The sequence below is a fragment of the Carlito syrichta genome, unplaced genomic scaffold, assembly GCF_000164805.1.
Source record: "Carlito syrichta isolate Samal-C Ts95f unplaced genomic scaffold, Tarsius_syrichta-2.0.1 Scaffold313881, whole genome shotgun sequence".
NCBI classification, from domain to species: domain Eukaryota; kingdom Metazoa; phylum Chordata; class Mammalia; order Primates; family Tarsiidae; genus Carlito; species Carlito syrichta.
This window is the reverse complement of record NW_007257977.1, coordinates 218,089-245,256: the sequence shown is the minus strand read 5'-3', so window position 1 is coordinate 245,256 and position 27,168 is coordinate 218,089. Positions and strand designations below refer to the sequence as shown.

Genomic DNA, 27,168 nt, shown 5'->3' with positions numbered 1-27,168 from the left:
TTTATATATGGTTGCATACCTTTTTCTTCTCTCTAAAGTTATGATTGAAAGGGCAGAGATTGCCGTACTCAACTCAGGATCCCTGGACTTAAGTCTGCAGTGCCTGGCATTCAGCAGACACGCACTAGGTGATCCAAGGATGTTCTCAAAAGAAAAACATTTCTAAAAATTATGTTATAAGAAAATGCTTATACAAAACCATGTGTCAAAACCACTCATACTGTCACTGAGGAATTTCCTGCTACTGCAAAGCAGATGACAACATGATCAACGTCAGGGCAGCACTGATTTCAACTGCATCTGTTTGGAATAGAAAGTAAGCAGCACTCTTTGCGTTGGAGACTGGAAAAGCATTTGTCAATGCTGCCATCTATATTATATGGAAAATATACCTGGAAAAGAAGTGGCTAACAGCATGGAATTCGGAGTCAGGTACAATAAGTTCAAATCCCAACTCTAGCGTTAAATCTCCTAGGCAAGCAACATATCTTCTCTGAACCCATCATTTATGCCACAAGCTACCAAGTCCTAGTAATGACCTGGCATCTGACTCCACTGACTTCCAATGCCTCTATCATTGGAAGTTAAAATGATAACTGGGTTAAAAACCAACATCATGGTGTCCAACATCTGAGGTGCCTATGTAGGAGATGAGTACTAAAGGGAGGGAATCCACCCCAACAAAGACACTGAGAAAGATCACCTCCTCCATCCCCAGTGTGTGCCTGTGGTAATCTGATACTTCCACCCAGAACCGTGAATCTGGAGCAAGCAACACAAAGAGACAGAAACAGATGAGTGCTGTGGAGATAACTGCACACTCAGTGTCTGGACAGTGCCATCAGAGGTGTCCTCACTGGTGTCCTTTGGCACAGCAGTGGCTCACCGTTCTTGTGGTATGGTTTTTGCTGTGGTTCAGCAGAACCTTTGGTAACTGCTAGATATTCTCTCAATGAGTGCTTTTTTTGATTAAGTTCTTAGTTGCAACTAAGAACAAATAAACAGGGATGGGAAAATGTTAACAACCTTTGGCTTTCAGAAGTGCAAGAGGATGACAAAAATAAAACATCAAAAGAAATCAAGCCAGAGAAATAATAGCTTAAAAAACAAAACTGAGCAAAGATTCATACTACAAAAGTGGCATTGAGTCTGCCACTTTTTTTTTTTTAACCTCAACCTTTATGTTAGTTCTATTGTTTTTGAAAACAGATGCCTTCTCTATTTGCATGACACAGCAGAGGACACTACAACCAGAAAACATATTGATTTCCTTTATTTTACTCTGTTGACAACTTCTTCTATTTTCTAATTTCTCTGATTCTTGTATCTGTAGGTCTATGGGATATTAAGCTCCTTTGCATTCAGCTCAGTTTAACAAATCTTTATTAAAGGTCTGCTGTATACAAGACACTATGATATGCATTTATAGTTTAACTCATAACAAATTAAGACATTTTAATTCAACTGGAAATTTATAATTAATGCTTTAAATGTATTTTTTATGTTAAATGTAAAACAGCAGTCATTTTGTGGGTTATATACAGTACACTAGTCCCTTGGTCTCCACAGGGGAATAGGTTCCAGGACCCCCGGCAGACACAAAATTCACAGATGCTCAAGTCCCTAATATAAAAAGGTATGGTATTTACATATAGCCTACTGACATCCTTCCATATACTTTAAATTATCTCTAGATCACTTATAAATCCTAATACATTGTAAATGCTATGTAATTGGGTTGATGCATAAGTGCATAGCATCTTTAGCTTGCCCATAGAATGCAAACATTGTGATGGTTTCGATGGTCACAGTTCATCACATTTGGCAATTCTCAGGTCGACTGAAATGGATCACTGTGGATTAAAGCATTTAAACAGTCTTCATCAAAGCCCAATAGTCTTCCTGAACAAGCAAAATGACACAAGCCAAAGTGGCCCTCTTTGAAACAATAGCAAAACCATTTTCTTGCCCTGCTTTCCTCTATGGCATCCTCCCTGTACATGGCACAAATGTTTTGAGTCACCTCCACTGCCTTTACTCCTCTGTTAAACTTAAATAAAAGAATATGTCGGAAGTGCTCATTTTTTTCCACTTGACAGTTCATCTTTAGCCCACAAATAGCACTAACTTTCTTCAAATCTGCAAAATGCAAGGTATATTCACAAGTTCAACATTGTCACTCAAATGGCCAATGAACCTCAGTGTTGCCATGTCAAAAACAAACGCTACGAACTTGTGCATCAACCCAATAGCTGTTATGCTGTATTTCTTATTTGTATTATTTTTATTATTGTTTTCTATTTGGACTTTTTTCCCTGAATATTTTCTTTTTGCTGTTGTTTTTGCTGTTTTGTTTTTGTGAGTTGAAGTTTCACTCTGTCGCTCAGGCTACAGTGCACTGGCACACTCAGGCTACAGTGCACTGGCACCCTAGGGTCAACCTGCTGGGCTCCAGGCAAGACCTCGTCTCTACAATAAATCAAAATTAGGTAGGTGTGGTAGTACGCACCTGGAGTTCTGACTAATTGGAAGGCTGAGGCAGAAGGATCGCTGGAGTCCAGCAGGTCAACCAGGGTGGTCGTGAGTGTGCCACTGCACTCCAGCCTGGTCAACAGAGTGAGACTCTGACTCAAAAAAATAAAAACCAGACATATATGCAAGCACACACTTGCTTCAAATACATCAAAATTTCCCTTTTTCCACAGGGAAAAAAGGAGGAGCAAATCTCATTTCCCACTTCAATCAAATAACCCCAAGTTTTAGACTTTGCAGAAATATTAAATTCGAAACCTCTGTATCTCTTATTTAATCACTGTATTTTTTATTAAAATGTTTCTTTTCAGGAAATGACCAAATGTTGTTTTGCCTCCCCATTTTATTCCCTGCTTCCTTTTAGGCTTGGAGACATTTGTCTAGTTCACTAGAAAAAAAGGAGAGATAAGAATCTCCCGATTTTTTTAAACACTTTGGCCTTGACCATCACATTTCTAAAATATATCAAACATCCTAATTTTACAAACAAAAAGCATCCAGTACTATAAGAGTGGTATTTTTAAGCAGCTGCATGTACATGTTTTTATTTCCTCCAAACTTTCTTTGCCTCCCATTAAAAGGAGCCAGATAAATTTTTTCACTTTTTATTCTTACAGAGTGTTGAATAGAGCTTGAAAACTGTGACCAATCAAAAATGCTTGGCAAACACATGAATGCTGGGAGGGAGGGACAAGGAAGGGAAGAAGGGGGGGGGGAGGGAGGGAGAGAAACAACTACAATGCACTGAGGTAGGACTTCTTTGTTGAAAAGAAGTCAGGAGTATTAGTGTGGCCAGGGGTGCCTGCGGATACAGTGAACAGTGTGGACTGGAAGCATGATTTTTTCAGAAGGGAAGTAGGTTAAGGGTGCCAAAAAACAACATTGCAGAAAGAGCATGGATTTTAGGGACGGCAGAAGGTTTTTCCTACCAGGGCAGCACTAGCGTGTGGTTGTTAAAACCATAGACTTTGGTGGCCAATAGACCTGGGGTCAGTGCCAACTCAGCTCCTCTTCTGCAGGCTGCACGGGCAGCCTCCCCTCTCACAATCTTCATGTCTGTTGGGAGACTAGGGTGAGCCTGTGACAAGGACCCAAGACAGCAGCTGACACGCAGCATGCCCCAGGGGCAAGCAATGCTAGTTCATCTCCCTGGATCTCTTTGAAGGCCATCTGCTGACCTTGTAGGAATTTATGGTACATTTTTTAAAACCATTTTACAATAACAAAGTGCAACTAGCTGTGGACCCTCCAGCAAAAGATGTCACGAAACTAATGGAAAGCTCTTCTAGGCTTCCCAGATTCTTTTCCCCAGAGGGAAGTTCTGGAAAAATGGAAGGTATTATTCTCATAGTCTTTACTAATAGAACCAGTCTTCCTTACTTGCAGAAAAAGTCACCTGACAACCATCTCATAGTCTTGGTTCCTCAATACCAAAGGTGGTAAACAAGGAGGGTTCAATTATGCAAAATCACTGAGCACAGCAGAAACTATCTTCCAGGAAATCCATTATTAAGCCTCAGGTAACTCCATACATGGTTACTGATTTAAAGAAAATGGACATTCCGTGTGGATTTCAACTATCATGACAATAATCTTGAAAAAAATCAATATAATCTGAATCTTTGTGAGTATAGCTAGTGCCACTTCATTACACATGAAATTATTTTAAAAAGTGAGCACAGGACGGATACAATGGCTCCTGTCTGGAATCCCAGCAATTTGGGAGGCTGAGGCAGGAGGATTGTTTGAGCCCAGGAGTTTGAGAGCAGCCTGGCCAACATAGTGAGAGCCTGTCTCTACTTTTTTGTTGCTGTTTTTTTGAGTTGGAGTCTCACTCCGTCGCCCAGACTGGAGTGCAGTGGCATACCCACGGCCACCCCAGCATCGACCTGCTGGGCTCAGGTGATCCTTCCATCTCAGCCTTCCAAAGTAGCTGGAACTATAGGCACACACTACCATACCCGGCTTTTTTTTTTATTAATTGTAAAGATGAGGTCTCACCAAGTTGCCCAGGCTGTTCTCAAACCCATGGGCTCAGCAATCCCCTCACCTCAGCCTCCCAAAGTGCTGGGATTACAGGCTTGAGCCACTGCGCCCAACCTGTCTCTACTATTTTAAAAAATAACAAAAATTTAAAAAGTGAAAACAAGACAGACTCAATGAGTGAAATGAGAAACAGTTACAATCAAGGTCTATGTGCTACTGTTCTATGCCCATGACTCCCTGTTAGGGTCCCAACAATGTAGTAGTGAGGGCCCTTCGATTCTCTGCTATTGCAAAAGTGTAAAAGATACCGACTCTACCTGTAATCTTTCTGGACAACCTAACTGCTAAGACAGTCTTTGCTTCTGGCAAGAATTTTACCAAGTCCAACTTGTAAACACCCATTATCTCTTGCTGACCAAAGTTCTAATCAAATTACTGACAAAAAGAAAGAAAAACAAAGGGCTTCCTAAAAAATTCAGAGTGCTTTATAAACAAATACTTTCTCCCTCAGTGTCCATGAAGAGAAAGTAAATCTACATAGGTAAAAAGATAAAAGGAACGTTTTTTATGAGGCTACTTTGCCAGTGCTCATTGACCACCCCCCATCCTCTGCCCCAGAAAAGTGTCACGGACAGGTCAAGGTCAATTTTAATAGTTAAGACTTTAAGGAAATGCGGTGGGCATTAAGAAAAGACAAAGGCGTAAGAGTCAGAAGGATACAAACAGAAAAACACATCAAATCTGGACACAATTCAAACAAGGTCTGGCATTTTTCCATTCCCCTGTAGTGAGTGCGGCTGCATCTGGGAGGGTGGCACATGGCAGACAGGCCACAAAGTGCCCAGCACATCACAGTACTTGAGCGTGGTCACAGTACAAAATATGTAATAGTATGATAACATCCACTGTGCATATAACAGTTACTACATACCAAATATGTACTAAGCACTACACATACATAGTACACATGTATATACATAATATAGCAGATATAATAATCTATGTATGTACATGGATATGAAACCAATATTTATATACAGAAATATTGTAAATATATAAATACACACATGCACAAAATATAATCTCACTTAATTTTTAAAACAACTCTGAGGCAAGTGACATCCCCATTTTGCAAATGAGAAAAATAGGAGTTTAGGAAGTTGAACAGGTATGGTAGTTCATGCCTATAATCCCAGCATTTAGGGAGTCTGATGTGAGAGATCTCTTAAGCCCAGGAGTTCAAGACCAGCCTAGACAACACAGCGAGACCTCGTCTTTACAAAAAAATTCAAATTAGCTGGGCATGGTGGTACATGCCTGTAGTAGTCAGCTTCTTGGGAGGCTGAGATGGAAGGATCACCTGAGCCCAGGAGGTCGAGGCTGTGGTGAGCTGTGATAGTGCCACTACACTCCAGCCTGGGCGACAGAATAAGACCCCCAACACAAAAAAAAGAGAGAAAGAGAGAGAAGAACATTAAGTAACCTTCTCATGGTGACAGTCAAAAAGCTAGGATTTGCACCCAGATCTTGTCCTGACTGTTTGAAAACTTGGGCATCACCAATGGAGGCCCTAATGACAACTGAAGAGCCACTAGAAAAATGGAAGAAAATCTACCACCATTCATCCTATAAAAGTTCTGACCACCAGGCTGGCCACCTGTCTCTAACTTTAGAAAGGGAACTGCATCAGGCACCCCTGGCCAGCTGACCATGTTATGTTGTAAATTCAGTCTCCAGGGTGAAAGCCACCTCCTCCAAGGCTATGTGTCCTTTCTTCCAGGCAAGATGAACCAAATCCTGAAACGACCACTATGGAACTCATTTTGTAACCAAGGACACTGGAGTGCTGCAAAACACAAGGTAAACCCACCCACCACAGGCTTCCCAAGTAACTGAGGAGTCTGAGTCTACAACAGCCCTCCTTGTGTGTGTGCAGGAGGGGTGGGGAAGAGTTTGTAAAACCCTACCTGCGGCTTGCTTTCCACACCCTCATTCATCTGCCAACAGCTAAAAAATTCGCAATTCCTTGCCCATGGAATGTCAGAGTCCACTGTTTGAAGTGTGCTCTGCAGTATTTGAGAGGTCTCTTCAGGCATGGTAAGGAGTGAAAAAAAGAGTGTGAAAGGTGGGAAGAGAGGAGGAAGGCGCAGAGGGACCCTTTCACACAGCGGCTTCATAATCATCTGGTTTGCATACTGGGTTTTTGCATAACAACATATTTGAAAAACCATTTCCATTGCCAAAACTCTGACTCTATGGCCTTGCCAAAATTAATAGGAAATACAGTACTGCAAATACGCCTAGCTTTTTGCTTTTTAAACAAAAAATACATAAATTGTGAATGCCTATCGCTTACAAAGACATCCTTTTTGTTTTTTCCCTTAACTTCTTTCCTTTCTCTACACTCTTTTCCTTGTCCTACAGCCTCTTCCTTTTCCTTCCCTATAAATTATACATAGAAGTGAAATAAACTACAGGTCCTGTCATATCCATGATCTGGAGGGCACACAGACCAGGGTTTATAACACAGAGAAAAACCTACAGAAGACCCAGCACCTAGACTGAGTTTGCTCTCTCTGTGAGTTCTCTGTCCCTGCTGTCACTGCTGCTGGCAACACCACTAGGAGTCTGGGGCACACATTCTAGGTACCTTGAAAGCTATGGCCCAAATCACATGATCATCTCAATGGGTGCAGAAAAAGCATCTGAAAATTCAACATATTTTGAATTTCATCATAAAAACTGTCAACAAATTAGTCATAGAAGGAACTTACTTCAACACTGCAAAGGTCATATATGAAAGCCTACAGCTAACTTCATACTCAAAAGAAAAAAACTGAAAGCTTTTCCTCTAAGATCTGGAACAAGCAAGAATGCCCACACTCACCACTTCTATTCAAAATAGCACTAGAAATCCTACAGCAATTAGACAAGAAAAAGAAATAAAAGGCACCCAATGTAAAATTATCTGTTTGAATATAACACAATCTTAAATGTAGAAAACTCTAGAGATTCCACCAAAAAACTGTTAGAACCAAAATTAATTCTCTCAAGTTGCAAAATACAAAATCCAATATACAAAAAGGAGTTGTGTTTCTGCATACCAAAAACAAACAATCCAAAAAGGAAATTTTTAAAAATCCCATTTTTAGTAGCATCAAAAAGAATAAAATACTTAGAAATAAGCCTAATCAAGGAAGTAATAGATTTTTACAAAGAAAACTATAAAACAATGCTGAAAAAAAATTTTAAAAAACACAAATAAATGGAAAGACAGCCTATGCTCATGGATTGGAAGAATGAAAATTGCTAAAATGTCCAGACTATCCAAAGCAAAACATATTCAATGCAATCCCTATCAAAAAATGCCCAAAGTTTTTTGTTTGTTTGTTTGTTTGTTTTTTACAGAAACAGAAAAATAATCCTAAATCATATGGAACCACAAAAGACTATAAATAGCCAAAGCAATTTTGAACAAGAAAAACAAAGAACAAAGCTGGAAGCAATTTTGAGCAAGAAAAACAAAGAACAAGCCGGGCTCAGTGGCTCAGTCTATAATCCCGTGCTTTGGGAGGCTGAGGTGAGTGGATTGCCTGAGCCCGCGGGTTTGAGACCCGCCTGGGCAACTTAGCAAGACCTCATCTCTACAATAAATCAAAAACTTAGCCAGGCATAGTAGTGCACGCCTGTAGTTCCAGCTACTTGGAAGGCTGAGGCAGAAGGATCGCCAGAGCCCAGCAGGTCAAGGCTGTGGTGGCCAGGAGCGGCCACTGCACTCCAGTCTGGGTGACAGAGTAAGACTCCAACTCAAAAAAAAAGAAAAACAAAGAACAAAGCTGGAAGCATCACACTTCCTAATTTCCTATATATTAAATAGTTACCCCCCAAAAAAGTATGGTACTGGCATAAAGATAAACATACAGATCAATTGACCAGAATTAAAGAACCCAGAAATAAACCCATGCATTATGGTCAGCTGATCTTCAACAAAAGTATCAAGAATACGCAATTGGGAAAGGACAGTGTCTCAATAAATGCTGCTGGGAAAGCTGGATATCCACATCCAGAAAAATGAAATTGGACCCTATCTTTCATTATACATAAACATTTACTCAAAATGGATAAAGATTTGAACATAAGTTCTGAAACCATAAAACTCCAGAAGAAAACATAGGGGGGCAGCTTCTTGACATTAGATTTGGTAAGGATTTCTTGGATATGATATCAAAAGCACAGGCAAAAAAAAGCAAAAACAGATAAGCAGGGTTTTATCAAACTAAAAAGGTTTTGCACAGCAAAGAAAACAATCAACAGAGTGAAAAGGCAAGCTACAGAATGGGAGAAAATATTTGCAAACCATGTATCTGATAAGTGGTTAACATCCTAAAACTCAACAGCAATAAAAACAAATAACCCAATTTTTTAAATGGGCAATGGTGTTGAATAGACATTTCTCTAAAGAAGATGCTCAAATGGCCAACAGGTATATGAGAAAATGCTCAACATCACTAATCATCAGGGCAATGTAAGTTACAAGCACAATGAAATATCACCTCCCACATTTCAGAATAGCTATTATCTAAAAGACAAATGATAACCAGTGTCCATGAGGTTGAAAAGAAGGTGAAACCCTTGTATACTGCTGGTGGGAATGCAAATTGGCACAGCTGCTGCAGAAAATAAGATGGCAGTTCCTTAAAAAATTAAAAACTACCTACCACATGATCCAGTAATCCCAATTCTGGGTAGATATCGAGAAGAATTGAAATCAGGATCTCGAAGAGAATGTTGCACTCCCCTATGCATCACAGCATTATTCACAAACAGCCAAGACACGGAAACAACCCAAATGTCATTGAGAGATGAATGGATACAGAAAATGTAGCACTGTAGAATGTCTATAGTTAACAATCACAAAATAGTTTCAAATAGGTAGAGAAGGATATTGAATGTTTCTACTACAAAGAAATGATAAATGCTTGAATGATGGATATGCTAGTTACCCTGATCTGCTAAAAATTCATATGCTATATGTATTAACATATCACTATGTACCCATAAATATGTGCAATCATTGTCAATCAAAAATTAAAATTAATCATTTTTTTAAAATAAAATATATATATACATACAACAGAGTATTATTCAACCTTTAAAAAGAAAATTATACCATTTGCAACAACATGAATGAACCTGGAAGACATTATGTTAAATGAAATATGTCAGTCAGAGGACAAATACTCCATGACTACTTTTGTATGAGGTATTGAAAATAGTCAAATTGGCCGGGCTCAGTGGCTCAGTCTGTAATCCCAGCACTTTGGAGGCCAAGGCAGGTGTATTGTCTGAGTCGTGGGTTCAAGACCAGCCAGGAAACTTGGCAAGACCTTGTCTCTACAATAAACTAAAAATTAGCCAGGCACGGTAGCACACTCCTGTAGTTCCAGCTACTCGGAAGGCTGAGGTGGAAGGATCACCAAAGCCCAGCAAGTCAACACTGGGGTGGTCATGAGCAAGCCACTGTACTTCAGCCGGGGCGATAGAGTGAGACTCCAACTCAAAAAAAGAAAAGAAAGAAAGAAAATAGTCGAATTTATAGAAGTAGATAATAAAATGGTGGTTATCAGGAGATAAACTGGGAGGTATGGGGGAACTGTTGTTCAATAAAGTTATAGTTAGATGAAATGAGTAAATTCTAGAGACCTACTATACAGCATAGTGCCTATAGTCAATAAAAAGGTCCTGTGCACTTAAAAGTTTAAGATGAAATTAGCCCAGTATGGTGGCATATGCCCAGTTACTTAGGAGGCTGAGGCAGGAGAATCACTTCAGCCCAGGAGTAGGAGGCTGCAGTGAGCCATGATCATGCCACTGTACTCCAGCTTGAGCAACAGTGAGACTCTGGATTCAAAAAAAATAAATAATAAAAGTATAAGACAGTAGATCTCCTGTTCAGTGTTCTTATGCCCACATCCCCTCCCCGCCAAAAAAGGACACAAGGAAACTTTTAGAGGTGATGGATATGTTTATTATCTTGATTTGTTTGTTTTTATTATAGAGGTATGGGGTACAAGTAAGGGTTAACTACACAAGTAGGGTTTATGTTTATTTTCTTGATTATGGTGATAGAAACACCAGTGCATACATATGTCCAGACTCAACAAATCGTATACATTATGTGCAGTTTTTTGTTTGTTTGTTTGTTTTTGAGTTGGAGTCTCACTCTTTCGCCCAGACTGGAGTGCAGTGGCCACTCCCGGCCACCGCAGCCTCGACCTGCTTGGCTCCGGCGATCCTTCCGCCTCAGCCTTCCGAGTAGCCGGAATTATAGGCGCTCGCTACCACGCCCGGCTAATTTTTTTATTTTATTGTAGAGATGAGGTCTCACCTGCCCAGGCGGGTCTCGAACCCGCGGACTCAGGCAGTCCACTCACCTCAGCCTCCCAAAGGCACGGGATTACAGGCTGAGCCACAGAGCCCGGCTGCAGTTTTTTTGTATACAGATTATACCCGAATAAGGCTAAGGAAGAAACAAACCCAAAAAAAAAAAAAAAAAAAAAAAAAAGCAAGGAAACGACAGCTCAAGCATAAATAAAAATATTTCCAATACCTTCTGAAAGACTTTTGTAAGTTTTACAAAATATCAAAAGAGAAAAAAAAGCAAAGAAGCATAACTGCTCATCTCACAACATGCACTTCTGATCTTCCCAGAGTTGCTATGCTCCCAGGGTGACAGCCCCACCCAAAGCCTGCCAGAGCCATCTCCACTAGAGTCCCTCCACAGTCTGGTCTCTTCCTCTCCCACTGGCATCGCACTTCCCAGGTTAGAGAGAGTGAGACCCCCACTGCCAGGTGCTTTCCCAGCAAAGGTCAAGCGGGAGTTGTAACCCCACCAACCACAAAACAGTCTCACTCAGCCCTGCCATCTGATCCAAGAGGCACCTCCCCTCGAGAAGGGAGGTGACAGACATGCTGACTCACCCTGCAGGTGAGATGCAAGTCCCTTAAACACAAGGGCCAGTTCGTCCTCATGATGGAGCCAACAGTAAGTTCCTCAAGCAATGTCACAACTGTGGCCCTCACCCAAGGTGTCACATACTGGGGTCTCTAGTGAAAACCCAGCAACCTCTGAAACCTCTCAGAGCCTCTTAAGAGTCACCCTTGTCCCTGCTATCCTCCCAGCAGCCACCACAGCTGCTCCTCGAGGAACATGCCCCTTTTGGCAGTATAGCCAAATTCCATAAATGCCACCCTTTCTTCTCATCCCCCTCCAAAAGCAAAGGGCATCCCACAATAGATAGAATATTTCATTCATGCTCCGTCTGAAGAACAATTTTTCCCATAGAGAAGCTGGTTAAATTCTCAACCAGATGAGGGGCCTATTCATGACAATCTCAAATGGCTAATGACAAAGCTGTTTTCAGTCTCATAATAGTTCACAAATTTTCTGAATCACAAAATCGTCTATGTCATAAGCTTAACCCTTCATTTCCTAATGTTACCCATGGTGCTACAATGTATGTTTATGAGCTCCTGCCAACAGGAGTTTGTTAAAGAATACAAATTATAACTACCACATTCTAAGTACCAACACGACAGAATGGAATTTTAAATAATAGTTGTCAGGTTAGGTGCAGTGGCTCAAGTCTGTAATCCCATCACTTGAGGAGGCCGAAGCGAGAGGATTGCCAGAGTCCAGGGATTCAACACCAGCCTGGGCAACTTGGTGAGACCTCGTCTCTACAGTAAATCAAAAAATTAGCTGGAGGTGATGGTGTAAGCCTGTAGTTCCAGCTACTTGGAAGGCTGAGGCAGAAGGATTGCCTGAGTCCAGCAGATGGAGGCTGTGGTAGCCATGAGCATGCCACTGCACTCCAGCCTGGGTGGGAGACAGAGAGTGAGACTTCAACTCAAAAATAATAATCATCATAATAATAGTTGTCCTACCAGCATATAATCTAAATCTACTTGGAAACTCCAAATATTTGACTCTTCCTTGGCTCTTTTATCCAGTATTCTATAAATACTGCATAGAGCTGAGACTTTCAGTCCTGGGAGTGAACTAGTTCTTGCGAGATCAGAAACTAGTAGTTTCTGCAAAGAACAGCTATAGTTCTCTTTTTAATGAAAAGGTTTAGTTTTCTTTGCTGATCCTCAGAATTTAGAAGAGTCTTTTCGTAGACTCGAGCTGCTTCAGTTAATCCAGAGTAACTTGTGTGGGCTAGAACTTTAAAAGTGGAAGTGTGGCAGAGGTAACTGTGAACATTCACAGGGATGATTAAACTCAGGAATCCCAAGCTGAGCACTGGTCAGCTAACCTGTCATATCTGCAGGGTTCTCTCCCAGCAATAGAAACCCTGTTCTATGTCTGCAAGGTAATGGCCATAGCTCCAACAGTTCACCTCACTACCATATACGTTAGGAAACAAAAAGACAGATTTGGAGGGCATGGGGGAAAGATGAAAGAAATACAGAGAAAGAGAGGACTGAGTTGCTAATTACACAAAAAAGGTCTCTTTCCTAACCTGAAAGAATTCATAATTTACTTACATTTAGTTTGTTTTTGTTTGTTTTTTTTAAGAAACTCAACAACCAACCAGGCATTTCTGCAGTAATGTCCTTTCTCTCAATTTTACTGCAATCTCAAGACAATACTTAAAAGTACCCCCTAAACTGTCAGTGGCTTCAGTAACAGGAGAGTAAGAGACTTTCTAAATTTAGGAAACCTACAAATCTGATTTCCTCAAAGGTTCAAAGAATAATAACAGGCCAATGCTTTTAAGTAGAAAGCAATTTCTCTGTTTTGCACACAGCCCTGCACATCCAAGGGGGAGTATTTTGGGCAAGCTTCCATAGCAATCAGCATGAAAGCAGAGAGGCTTTCCTTTCCCTTCCCATTGGTAAGGTTACAGCTATGAAGGGCTGCTACTGTGCAGAGCTGCCAGGCTTGTGAAGATTTCCGTTATCTAATCAACGCCAGGGCCAGGAATAATCATCTTTGTTACTACACGATGACTAAGACACTCCTCTGAGGGGCTGTGCTCCAGTGAGCTGAAAGGAAGCGTGTGTGTTTGACAGAGGACACACCCAACATTCAAAGACGACAGGAAACAACTGAATTTATCACCACAAGGAGCAGATCATATAATAATACAAGGTCAGTTAGTCTATACTAAAAGAACCACTCTGCCCCCCTAAAACTGTTTAAGTTTTAGAGAATTGCTATTAGAAAGGTAATTCTATTTTTCACATACTCTCTGATGGCCTGAGCTTGAATGCTTTGTTGAAGCATTTTCTGGGGATCAAAATCACAAATATAGTCCCAATTCTCTTTGCTATATTTATGTCCAAGCTCTTTAGCCTTTGGAAATGCCCTTTATGGGTGGTCAAGGACAAATAGTATTAAAGACTATTATTCGGCTTTTTATGTAAGAAGACTTAATGTGTCAGCTGCATTTTAATCTAAGGATTATATGCTTACCCTCGGAAAATTCCTTTTAGAAATATCAATAAGGATTTTTTTTCTAGAATTCTTATTTTTTTATCACAAGGCCCAATTAACACTTATAATTGTATTGGTATTTTAGCACCTGAAATAAAAGACTTTAGCTGAGAGAAAGAGGCAGCTGCTGCAGAGTTAACAAGAAAGCCAAGATCTCTGCTGAGACCATCTAAATATATATCATACCATAAAAAATAAAAGAACACCACACTAACGCTTGCCACCGCAGGTATGTGTCTGAGCAAATGCCAATGCTACAAATTCTGACCTGGATTTTTTTTTAAGACTTCTAAATTGCCTTTCAGTTAAAGACAGTGGATGATCACACACATTTAGCTCCTCTCCCTCCTAAAACATTAATACAACAATTATTTCTTTGTAAGGGCATAAATCTGCAAAGATAACAGGAGCAAAGATTAAAATGTTAAGCTTTTTAAAGATGGGAAATCAGATAGATAATAGCAACTAACTTAGGCCCAAAGAAGCCAAATCTTCCAATTTATGTAGTCCCATTCGTAATCACAAATAGACATTCAAGGATTATCACACATATAAAGTAATATGAAAGACAAATAGGAGGGAAAAAAGTAGCTTGAAAGAAACAAAATTATGCTGAAAAATAAAGCTTCAAAAAGAAACTATCAGAGCTAAGAGAAAATACTCTGTCATGAAATAACAGGGTTCCTCACACTGAGATACACCTAACTCCAGACAGGATGGTCATCATCAATAACTCAAAAAACAACAGATGCTGGAGAGGATGTGGGGAAAAGGGAACACTTCTACACTGTTGGTGGGATTGTAAGCTAGTACAACCTCTGTGGAAAACAGTTTGGCGATTCCTAAAAGATCTAAAAATCGACCTCCTATATGACCCCGCAATTCCCCTACTGGGAATATGCCCAGAGAAACTTAAATCACTCTATGAAAAAGATACCTGCACATGCATATTTATTACAGCATTATTCACAATCGCAAAAACATGAAACCAACCATGTTGCCCATCGAAAGAGGAATGGATAAAAAAAATGTGGTACATATACATGATGAAATATTATGCAGCCATAAAGGACAAAATTATGAACTTCGCATCAACTTGGAAGGACTTAGAGTTTATATTAAGTGACCTATCACAGAAATAAAGAACTGAATATCACATGTTCTCACTCATAAGTGGACCTTGAACAATTATCATAATACTATAAGAAAGGGATTGGCAGCAGTGGGAAACTGCCTGGGGAAGAGGGTACAGGATTACTAGTAGTGGGAAACTGCCAGGGAGGTGGGGGCATACTTCATCAACAAGGGCATCTGCATAATGAACATTTGGATACCTAACCCTGAACTGTACTCCACATCTTTAAAATTAAAAATTAAAAAAAAAAAAAAAAAACGGGGTTCTGTAAAACAAAAGAATTCAGAGAACAACAACAACAAAAAAAGGTCAAAAAATAAAAAAAATTATAACACGAATAATTTCATAGAAGGGTTTGAAGATAAACTGAAGAAATAACCTAAGAATATAGCTTAAAAGCAGAGGTAGAAAATAGAAAAGATAAGACAGTCATAGGACAAGTAAGTCAACATCTAACAGGAATTCCAGAAGGCAAGAACAGAGAAAACAGAGAAAGAACATCAATAAAGCTATACGTAAAGAAAACATCTAAAACTGAAGGACTCAAGTTTCCAAGAAATGAAAATAAAGCCCCACCAAGGAATATTATCATAAAACTCCAGAACACTGAGGATAAAGAGAAGAACTAAGAACCCAATAGCAAAAGTAAGAAAAAAAAGTCACCTACAAAGGACTAAGAATCAGAAGGTCTCAGCCTTCTCACTATCAGCGCTAGAGACTGGAAGATAGCAGCCATGCCTTTGCTGTTCTACAGCTCAGTAATTTCCAACTTAAAATTCTACCTCCAGTCAGACTACAAATCAAACATGGATGACACATTTTCAGATATGCACCAACTCTTACCTCCCATGTGCAATTTGTTAGGACACGTTCAGAAGATGTGCTCTACCAATATAAGGGGATAAATCAAGCAGGGAATATGAGATAGAGAAAACAGAGAAGTCAACACAGGAGCAAGATACAAGAAACTCCCAGAATACTACTGAAGAGGCAATTGCATGATGTGGTATACAGCAGGTCTAGAGAGGAAGCAGTCTAAACTGGAGCAAAGAGTAAGCCTCCAGGTGAGATTTGTCCAAGAAGATGTAATGGATAAAATAGCCGATATGTCCTAAGGTATTAAGAGGAGATTTACATGGAAGGCTGTTTATGGTTAAATTCACATTGCGTGCCTAGACAACATAAATTTTAAAAAACAAGAAAATTACCAAATCCAAGAAAAACAAGATTTGCATACAGGAAAGTTAAAGAAATCAAGCTATACTATATTTTTATACAGCACAGGTATAAAGCCTATTTACACAGTAGAAGGTAAACAACAGATAAGAAATGAGAGAGGAAGCTGGGCTCAGTGGCTCAGCCTGTAATCCCGCACTTTGGGAGGTTAAGGTGAGTGGATTGCCTGAGCCCGCGGGTTCGAGACCCGCCTGGGCAGCGAGACTTCATCTCTACAATAAATCAAAAAAATCAGCCGGGAGTGGTAGCGCATTCCTGTAATTCCGGCTCCTTGGAAGGCTGAGGCGGAAGGATCACTGGAGCCCAGCAAGTCAAGGCTGTGGTGGCCGGAAGCGGCCAATGCACTCCAGTCTGGGTGACAGAGTGAGACTCCAACTCAAAAAAAAAAGAAATGAGAGAGGGAGAAGAGAAACAAGCATATGGGGACCCAAGTTTTTCACGACAGGCCTTCTAGAACCACATAACTCTTTAAAAAACAAAGATCTATGACTGCAATATAACAAAACCTAGAACTGTAAAAGAGATGACTGTTACAATCTATACCTAATACTTCTTTGTATACCACCTGACAACTTACAAATTACTTTCACAGAGGTCTAATGATTTCACATTTGCCACAGCTCGGCAAGTTAGGTTACTTGATAGAGACAAGGGAAGCACCTCAGGGAAATTAAGTAACTTGATCAAAGGGACATAGAACAACAACGTGGGAGAAACAGGACTGGAAACGGCACAGCATGCACCAGGTGAGTTTGGGATTTACAATATGGTCGATAATGGTGATGTGAGTGGGAGTGCAGAGGGCGATGAGCCAAATCGAGCTTGGGGCCAATGCCTCTCCGTGTAAGCACGCACAAGAGTCACCTAAGGCTCCACTTACATGAGGAGTATGAAGTAGTCCAAATCCACAGAAACAGAGCAGGGCTGCCCAGGACCTTGGGGGAGGGAGGAAAAGAGGGACTGTTCAATGGGTATGGAGTTTCAGATTTACAAGGTGAAAAAGTTCTGAAGATCTGTTGCACAGCAACATGAATATGCTTAACACTACTGAACTGTACACTTAAGGGTTAGGATGGTAAATGTTGTATCATGTTTTTTAACTACAATTTGAAAAAAAAGAATCACCTGGCAGGCTTGTCAAAACACTGATTGCTAGACTTCCCACTCCCAGAATTTCAATTCAATTAGGTCTGGGTAGGACCTAGGAATTTCCCCTTCTACCAAGTCACCTGATACCACCACCCCAGGGACCAAATTTTAAGAGCCACTGCTCTAGTTCAAACATTCTCAACCCTGAATGCACAGTAACTTCACCTGAGACCCCAGGCCAAGTAAATAAGAACATAAGAGGTGGGGAGGTATGTGGCTAGAGCAAGTGCTTTTCAATCCCTCAGGGTGGCTCTAAGGTACAGCCAGTTTGAGAACCCCTGGCCTGGACACTGGCCACACACGAAGGCAGGACTATATCTGTGCCTGCTAAGAGCAGACCTATGGCCACTCAGCCATATGCTGGCTGTGCCTCAATTTCCTTATTTACTGAATAAAGACCACAGAGCTGTTGAGAATATCAATGGGATAATCAATGGCAGAACTCAGGGAGGTGCCTCGCATATAATGAATAATAATGTCATTACTTTTGTTGCTGACATTACAGGAAATAAGGTTGACCCTGTTTTCTCAGGTATAAAATGGGGTCAGGTTAAAGGCAATGAAGAAACTATTAATATTCAATTCCAGACTACTCAGCAAGGCAAACGGCTCCCAAGGAGCTAAGAACAAAGTGAGTGGGATTAAATCGAAGAACGTATTATAATTCCCACAAATAACAGGCAAACTTAGGGTCATTTCCACAGAATGAATAGCTAATCTCTTTACTCTCTGAATAGGTGTTGTTATTTGGAATATAGACATCATTGTAAAATCAGGTGTGGGAATCAATGCTCCACCACTACCTCCTCCATCTAAAGAAACAACAAAAACAATGAGGTGTGTTCAGACAGAAGGTAACAGAAGACACAGAGCTGAAATTCTACATGGTTAAAAATTTCTTGTCAAATGAAATTGAAAACAGAGAAGGGTATGGTTCATTCAAGAAATATCAGTTTCCCCGTGCCGGGCACAAGAGGCGTGGGGGAGGAAGCCAGCACTGCAGGGCCAAGTCCATCAGGCAAGGTTAGGCATGGAAGTGGGCAGGTCCCACATGCTTTGTGAATATTAAATAACAAGCATCATTTTTCCTCAAAAGCACTGCAGGGAGAGCCAAAACTGTCTCTCCTAAGTTTTTCCTTGCTTTCATAACTGCATATTTTCAGGATGTATCATGAATTACTCACAGGGATACTTTAAGCTTCCAATGTCTTGAGTCAACAGTAAATACAAAGAAATTACTGTCGTGTCCTCAGAAGGCAACATGACCCTCCCTAGATGTCTAGGCCATACCAGTGTCTGAGCTGAAAGGGAAAAAATCTCCTTCATTGAGTCATTTGAATAATTTCCCCACAAAACATTCTTAAGAGTTGTGGGGAAATATTCTCAATGAGGATAGCAGGTCTATTTGCAGACAGGACTGGCTGGAGGTCTTGGGAGCAGCATTCTGCAGTGGGCCAAACCTCTCAGTCCTTAACTGTGTCCTTGCACCACACTCATAGGTTCAAACCCGCCTCCTGACCACAAAAATCTTTTGTTTTCTCTAAAGCGAAGAATACTGGATCTGATGAAACAATCAGCAAACATCTCCCAAGTGAGCGGCCAACCCTGGCCAACCCTGAATGTGACTGATTGTCCCAAGCATGTGCCCTCCAGGCGGGAACAATCTCCCCATAGCAACGTTCTCCTAAACATTCCTGGGGGAACTCTTCGGGTGGGAAGTTAAAGATCAACTTTCAAGTAGAATACCCAGAAACGCTGTCCTTCTTGGACACGTAGGCACCTCCATAAAGCAGCCTACTATGTAGTGGTTTTTCCCTCTCTGTCTCCTTATTTTATCATCAATCTAAATGTCCCACAATCACAACACAGAAGCAAGTATGGGGACACGGACAGTCAGGACCTTGTCAGTGCTGACCCTTACAGACCACGTGAGTCAAGACTCCCTTGACTGTCAAATAAAGAGAACCCTCGCTTTTCTGCTAGCAGGACTGTTTTAATGGTTAATAGCAAGGCACAGAGAGGCTAGTGTACACAAGACACTGTTCTAAGAACCCTGCAAATATCCATTCATTTGATCCTTCTCAGAACCCTAGAGGGTAAACACCTTTATCCCCATGGCACATTTGAGGAAACTGAGACACAGGGAGGTAAGTAATTTGTCAAAATCTCATGCAAGCTAATAATTGAACATAGCATAGCCCCAGCATCCATGATCTTAATCACTTATTTATCCTGCCTCCCTGATACATCTCTCAGGTCAAACAAGAGAATATACTTGAAAATGCTTTGCAAACCATAAAAAGATACATTAACTACAATCACTAGCTGGGGACAGTGGTTCACGCCTATAATCCCAGCACTTTGGGAGGCCAAGGCAGGAGGACTACCCGAGACCAGGAGTTCAAGACCAGCCCGGGCAACATAGTGAGAGCCCATCTCTCACAAAAGTCCTATAAAAGTATCTATTATAGTGCCTCCCAGCACCCACCAATGCTCCTGGTAACTGCCATGACTTATCTCTGGAGGGCACGACTCCAAGCTGTCATCAACTTATGCTTCATCTTCACCGGAAGACATGCTGACCTCAGGCTCTGAGGTGAAGCATATGACCTGGCAATCCAATGAGAACAATGTCCCTGGCCACGGCGACTGGTCCAGCACTAGGCACGTGGCCCATCGTGGCCAGGAATGTTGTATAATACCTTCCATGATCACCGTAGTGATTTGAACCTGAAGCAGCCAGAAGTCTCTATTCGAAGTCCCAGAATATGTAGCCACGATAGATATTCACGACATCGTTTGGATCCTCAGCCCAGCCCCTCCTAAAGGTAGGTCCATTTCCTATATCTGCAATTACTTAAGCCCATAAATTTTTCACTTCAGATAGTTTGAGGCACGGTGGTTCACAACTGTAATTCCAGCATTTTGGGAGGCCAAGGTGGGAGGACTGTTTGCGCTGAGCAGTTCAAGACCAGCCTAGGTAACATAACGAGACTTCGTCTCTATAAAAAAATAATTAAAAATTTGCCAGGCATGTTGGTGCACACCTGTAGTACAGCTACTCAGCAGCCTGAGGCAGGAGAATTGCCTGAGCCCAGGAGTTTGAGGCTGCAGTAAGCCATGATTGTGCCACGGCACTCTAGCCCGGGCAACAGAGTGAGACCCTGACTCAAAAAAAAAAGTTTGAATTGGGTTTTCTGTCACTTGCAACCAGGAGAATCATGGTTGCTACTCCGTTCTATCAAGCTATATTTATCTATACTTCAGTACTTTCCCTTCTCTGAAAATAAAACTTGGGAGACTGATGACATAAATTTTCATTAGTTAGTCTTGACAAATCAATACTCCTGAGGTTGGAGTTCTCAACAAGAAAATTCCATATTATGTAGAACAAAGATCCATTTTTTTTTCAATGCCTCAGAAAAAGTGACTTGGCCTATCATCAAATTTGTTTCAGAAAACCTTTTTAAACCAAAAGAATTAAGCCTGCAGTTTCTAGCTCTGTAAGAAAAACAACTGTGATATTTACTTTCTTAATTCTTATTTTTCCTCTAAATCTACACAACTATATAGAATTACTAAAAAGAATAGAATTGAATTTTTAAAAACATTTGAAACACAAAAAGTAGAAGATATGAATGGATATAAATTATTTCTTCCTCCTAAAGAAGATCAACTACACTCTAACTTTAGTAATTTTAGCAACAAAACAAACCAGTTTGGAGTTTTAACCACGTTCACTAAACTATTCATTGTACCAGCTAACTTTCCTTATCAGTGGTTCCTTCAGAAGCCTAAGATTTCAGAGGAAAGCACCACAGGCCATGCAGATCACTGACTCAAGACGTGGCAAAGAGCTTTCCATTGGAGGTCTGATGTCTCCTAAATCAATGTGTAAACACGGCCAGGGCTTCCCGCATTTTCACAGCTTTGACTTCTTGCACACAGATAAATACTGCAACTACAACCACCAAAGAGACATCCTATCTTACTCCCTAAGAGGGCTCTTGGACTGAAAGAAGGCAACGCAGCCACCGTGGCTAACGATCACTCACTGTATGATTCCACTGTGTTTCCTCTGGATTGGGTTGAGGACAGTCTGGAGGTGGTGAACAGACAGCCACTCATAGCCTGCGTGTCCTCCCATAAAACACATCCAAGCCAGGCTCGGTGGCTCAGCCTGTAATCCTGCACCTTTGGGAGGCTGAGGTGAGTGGATTGCCTGAGCCCACGGGTTCGAGACCCGCCTGGGCAGGCGAGACCTCATCTCTACAATAAAATTAAAAAATGAGCCGGGCGTGGTAGCGCATGCCTGTAATTCCGTCTACTCGGAAGGCTGAGGCAGAAGGATCGCCGGAGTCCAGCAGGTCGAGGCTGCGGTGGCCGGGAGCGACCACAGCACTCCAGTCTGTGACAGAGTGAGACTCCAACTCAAAAAAAAAAAAAAAAAAAAAAACCACATCCAAGCACATATGAAAATGCTCACCAGGTTAAAAAAATGTTAAAAACAAGCTTCAAATTCCTTAAAGAAATCTTTAAAATATTTCTACATTTTCTATGTTCATTACAATGTCCCAAGCCTCCCACTAAAAAACAAACATTTATGACTTGGAATAAGCAAACAGATAAGCCTATCAACAGAGACAGATTAATTTGTTATACTACATTCCAAACTTTATTATATCTTGGTTTTCTGTTGAGGTTTATTATTTATTATTAAAGCAGCAAATGACTGGAAGTCTATTTGGCTTGCTTTGTTAAGCACTAAACAGTCTGATGTCACCACATGTGAACAATTAGAACCTTTAAAACCGTAATTATTTGTGCACATGTCACACTACATACTCCTCATTACTGAAGAAGCCATTGGACTATGTAGAATAAGCATTTATCAATTTTATAAAATATAAAGATTCTCGTTTTAAGATGAAGACTTAGCAATTCTGTTTCCATTTTACAATTTTGTTTTGATTTATAGAAAGCACAGTCCTAAAATGGAACCTCAAGTTCACAAGAGCCTTTTTTAAATTCCAACAACAAGAACCATGTCTTATTACAACCATTTTATGCCTGAAATACAATAGTCACTCTGTAAATATTTTTTGGATGAATAAATGCATGAAAACATTAACACTACATTTAATGGGTTCAGATAATTACATGACTACAGAAGTTATTACTACATCCTTGCTTTTCTGAAGTACAGTAAGAATTGGCAAACTTTCTTTTGTAAAGGTCCAGATGGTAAATATTTTAAGCTTTGGGGGCCATATGGTCACTTCTGCAATTACTCAACTCAGGTCTTTTTGCAGCTATTCAACTCTGCTGTTATAGCACAATACATAAACAAATGTGCATGACTGAATTTAAATAAAACTTTATTTACAAAAACAAAATTTTTCCCTAAAAACATCCAGATCCCCTGAGGAACACGTTCTTATAACGAGCACTCTATTCCCCAAAGGTTGAAAATTGGCAGACTTGCTAAATTCAGCCAGACATGTTTTGTTGGATCAAAATTTGGGCAGGGGATATATACTCATATATGTGCTCATCACTCCTTACTGAGCAACCACTGTTAATTTCAGTCATGTTGCCAACCTGGTCCATGTAAGCCTTTGAATTTCTATCCCTGAATTCTGCATTACACTTGGCTCCCAGGGATGTGACCCATATCCATACCTGTAAATGCAGAACCATGACACAGGCTCTTCAAGAGCAATCTCACAACTTTCAATGCTTTGCCCCTCAAATAACACTTAACACCAACACCCAATGAACTTTAAATATTCATTGACTGCCTGTTTGATATGGTCTGCATAAACTCCCTGGAGGTACTGTAATAATGGCACAGGAGAGGATGTAGAAAACAAGTGCCAGCATGCAATAAAGTGAAAGGGACATGGTGAGCCACAGAAAGAGCAGCAGGAATCACTACAGGACTGAAAAAGCCACACACTCATCTCCCAAGTGCATCTCAGTCTTCTGTCTGCCATCTGGATTTCTCCTTCACATCACAGCAGAAATTAGATACAAACTGGGACCATCTCCACTGTAATCATGGTGTGGTTGCAACCTTGCTTAATCCCTGTTTCTGTTGAAGGTAACCCTGGACGGGCAAACTCAAAAAATTGCCCACATCTAGTAAAATAAATTGTTAAATTTTCACACAACGGAATGCTCTATAGTAATGAAAATGAACAGTCTATAATTGTATACAACAATATGGAGGAATCTCTAATACATTGCTGATAGATGCCAGATACAAGAATACAATCTGTATTATATATTACACACATATACACACACAAATACACAGAAAGTAAACAGGCAAAACTAATTTATGCGCTAGAAGTGAAGACAGTAGTCACCGATGGAGCAGAGTACAGTTGACACTTGAACAATATGGATTTTAACCTCGAGGGGCACTTATATGCAGATGTTTTTCAATTTAAAAAACTGGTTTGGGTTGGGCTCAGTGGCTCAGCCTGTAATCCCAGCACTTTGGGCTCAGCCTGTAATACCAGCACTTTGGGAGGCCGAGTGGATGGCCTGAGCCTGCGGGCTTGAGATCAGTCTGGGCAACTTGGCGAGACCTCGTCTCTACGATAAATCATAATTAGCTGGGCATAGTAGCATGCACCTATAGTTCCAGCTACTTGGAAGGCTGAGGTGGAAGGATCTCTGGAGCCCAGCAGGTCGACACTGGGGTGGCCCTAAGTATGCTGCAGCACTCCAGCCTGGGCAATGGAGTGAGACTCCAACTCAAAAAAAAAACTGGTTTGAAAACACTCACAAATCACATAGTTTAGAAACATTGAAAAAACATGTTTTAAAGTTAGGGATGGCATGAATGCATAAAATATAAGTAGATATGCATTAATCAACTGTTTTGTTACCAGTAAGGTTTCCAATCAAGAGTAGACTATTGGTTAAGTTAAGTTTTGAGGGAATCAAAAGTTGTATTTGGATTTTCAACTATGTCTGGCATGAGACTGTTGGTCATGTTCTATTTTTTAATCCGGGTACTGGTTACATGAGCATGCTCAGTTTGTAAAATTATATCAAGCTATACACTTGTAATATGTGTATTTGCTATGTTTGTGCTTTACTTCAGTAGAAAGGTTTTTAAAATCCCCCCATATCAAAGTGGTCTAGAGTCAGCCACGGCCCTGCACGCTGTCCCTTCATTCATCCTTCAAAGCCCCTTTGCCCCCTAGGGAGCCCCACTCAAACCTCCTTATCTTTTCAAAGCATAACCATGCACAGGCCAAAGAGCAAAAAAGCAAACTAGATCATTCTGAGCTACCTGGGATTCTAGGCATAACTCCTCCTGAATGTCAGTGTCTTTCAAAGAACCTTTACTGGCATCACTAACCTTTTGTTCTAAATCAGAAATGAGAGTATTAAGAAGCCACAACTGTCCTAAATGGCTCACTTAAATAGACTTCTTTTAAAATATGCTCTAAATGGGCAACTCTAGTTCATAAATGTCTATAAAGCAATGCTAGATAACAGGAACCACTTGAGGAAGGTACCATAAATACGTTATAACTGAGATTGGAAGAATTGACAGCTACCTTAGAACTGATTGCATAATAGGCTATAATGTGTAATGATCTACAACTGTAATCATAGCTGAACACATCTTTGAGATTTGTTATAAAGCTTCAATTCAGATAGTCAAATTATAGGACTGGAAATAATTTTTAGCTTCTCTAATGTTGATTTTAATATATTAACCTCAACTTCACATTATCACTTATATTCTTTCCACATTCTCCTATAAGTTTAGATTTTTAAAAATCAATCTAAGACCTTTGATCACATTAGAGCACAGAGACTAGTCTACTTGTGAATGCTAATCAGGAAGAAGGCGAGAGTGGTGATCAGATCCACTGACTAACCATCCACTGACTAACCATAAAACTTCAACCATGGTGGGGGCTGCTGGTGGGGAACAGGCATGAAGAAAGCCTAGTAATTCCACTCTCTTAGGGCACATGTATAGCGTAAACTCCCACCCTTATAATCAGATGTTTCTCACATCAAACAAATATATATTGCATATCTGTCCATTAAATAAATCATAGTTTAAAAAATGTTTAAGCTGACTTTATTTCTATCAACTATGAAAGGAGTATAACAAAGATATACTCTTTAATAGAACATTATAACTGTCTAACGAAATGATTCTATGTTACAGTTTTTAAATGTCTTTCTGGGAAAAATATCCTTCTTTTTAAGAACTGCATCCCCAAGCCGGGCTCGGTGGCTCAGCCTGTAATCCTGTGCCTTTGGGAGGCTGAGGTGAGTGGATTGCCTGAGCCCGCAGGTTCGAGACCCGCCTGGGCAGCGAGACCTCATCTCTACAATAAATCAAAAATCAGCCGGGCGTGGTAGCGCGCGCCTGTAATTCTGGCTACTCGGAAGGCTGAGGCGGAAGGATCGCTGGAGCCCAGCAGGTCGAGGCTGCGGTGGCCGGGAGCAGCCACTGCACTCCAGTCTGGGTGACAGAGTGAGACTCCAACTCAAAAAAAAAAAAGAACTGCATCCCCAAGAATTTAGGAGAAAATGTCATGATATCTGTACCTACTTTCACCAAAAAAATGTACAAACACACACACACACACACACACACAGAGAGAGAGAGAGAGAGAGAGAGAGAGAGACAGACAGACAAATAGACACATGGTGGCAAAAGGCTAAACTGTTAAATCTAGATAGTAGATACACAGGAACTCATTGTATGTTAACTCTTCAGCATGTTTGAAAATTCTTTATGATAAAAAGCTGCACAGAACTCCTTACTTACCTCTCAAGTGATGGCTGTCTTCTTTCTTCTAATCAAAAGTGAATGGCTAAATATGCCCAAAGGCACATTCAGGGATCATTCATGCTGCCTTCACCCTGCAAGAATAAGCACAACAAACACGTTATCACCAAGAATTTGTATTAAGTTAATGTTATTTCAGTTGAGAAATATTATTAACATCTGACAAGCCTCTAAAGTAAAATACTGCTATAACTTTTGTTTAACAAGAAAAAAGGTAGAAAATGGTCCCATCACATACTGAATGTGGAAAATAATCACCAGTCCCACCCATTCTAGAACTTCTAGAACAAAGGAACACCTTGTTAAGTTTCTTTTTTCTTTTGAGGTATGATTGACAAATAAAAATTGCACGTATTTAGGGTATACAATATGATGGCTTGATAAATATATTTACATTGTGAAACGATTACCAGAATCAAGCTATTTAACGTATCCATCACCTCACATAGTTTCCTTTATTTTTAGTTTCTGGTTTTACCAGAATTTTCTAAATTCTAAAAGAGCTGTAACACCATGGTGTACCTCCTTATGTGTAGCAGATGGGGGTAAGAACATGTGAGGTCTACTCTCTTAGCAAATTTCAAATATACATTACTTTAACTATAGTCACCATACTGTACATTAGGCCATCTTATAGCTGAAAGTTTGCCTCAGTATGTTTCTCTTAATTCTCAGCAATTTCAGGATAGTGACACAACCCAAACATCCACTCAAACAAAAACTGGAGCTTCAATGACTTGAGTTCACTCTGACCTTGGATTTCTTTTTTTTTTTTTTTTTTTTTTTTTTTTT

General features: G+C 40.4%; 1 protein-coding gene across 2 annotated transcripts in view; it reads right to left on the bottom strand.

Annotated features, from left to right (window-relative positions):
• Positions 1 to 26,455, bottom strand: part of SGMS1 (sphingomyelin synthase 1) — a 274,978-nt gene extending 248,523 nt beyond the window's left edge. Inside the window, exon 1 of one of the 2 annotated variants that reach the window (XM_008070649.1) lies at positions 26,356 to 26,455. The gene's annotated coding sequence lies outside the window, so the exon portion shown is untranslated. The remainder of the gene's footprint in view (positions 1 to 26,355) is intronic. The other variant, XM_008070652.1, reaches the window with a different exon arrangement.
• Positions 26,456 to 27,168: the final 713 nt, after the last annotated feature.